This window comes from Lagopus leucura, unplaced genomic scaffold (genome assembly GCF_019238085.1).
Source record: "Lagopus leucura isolate 7727_CA_CO unplaced genomic scaffold, USGS_WTPT01 Super-Scaffold_100001, whole genome shotgun sequence".
In the NCBI taxonomy this organism is placed as follows: Eukaryota; Metazoa; Chordata; class Aves; order Galliformes; family Phasianidae; genus Lagopus; species Lagopus leucura.
In genome coordinates, this window is record NW_024962262.1 from 8,588,626 (window position 1) to 8,589,630 (window position 1,005).

Consider the following 1,005-nt stretch of genomic DNA (forward strand, 5'->3'; position numbering starts at 1 on the left):
CACACACACACACACACACACACACACACACACACACACACACACACCGCACGCAGTTACGCGCTCGCACACACAGTGACACGCTCGCAGAGTTCACCCTCCGCACCCCCGCTGCTCACGGCTCGCCTCGCGCTCGCTCTCCGTCGCCCCGCGCCGCTCGCACCCATCCCGGTCCCCGGGCGCCGCCATTTCCCGCCCCGCCGCTCTGGGGGCAGAGGCCGGGCCCGGGCTCCCCGAGAGGGCGAGGGGAACCGCAGAGCCCTCCCTTCCCGCCTGTCCCTCCGGGCTGTGCCTCCGCAGCTAGGGGCCCCGCACAAATGTCTCGGAGCATCGCAGTGTGGCTGTGGGGAGACGCTGGGACAGTGCCCTGCGAGAAAGCTGCGCACCAGCGGCGGGCTGGGGTCCAGCTGCACCTCCCCGGGCCGTGCTGCACGGGGCCACCAGCTCTCTCAGGCTCCTCTGACTGGACACCACACCAGGGACGGTGTCCTACAGCAGTCCTCTTCGTCCCACTGTCACACCAGTGCTTGTGGTCGTGGGATTCAGATGCTAGGGTCTCACCAGCCAAGCAGGCAGTGCCTGGAGTTTGCTGCCCGATGGTTTTGTGAGTCTGTCTCGTAGAACTTCCATTTACCTCCTAACAGTAACATAAATTATGTTATAAACTGGGTTGTAATACTGGCATAGGGTTGTGAATGGTCCCATTGGTTCGTGGGACTGCCCAGAGAACAGCAAACTGTTGTTAGGTGTTCTGCCTTAGATATTACCTATTAAACCCTCGAATTACGTATGAGAAACCATTTCTAACCAAATTCTAGTATACTGTATTAGCTGTAATAAGGACAGGTTGAAAGGGAAATGTCAGGGAACCCTGATGCAGGCCCTGGTACCAGAGGACACTAGAAGTAAGAGGTATCTGGGAATGTAGGGCTCGAGGCAATGCGAGGAATAGGTACTGGCTGAGCCCGACTGATTGCATAGACGGTTCCAGTTAAATTGCACCAA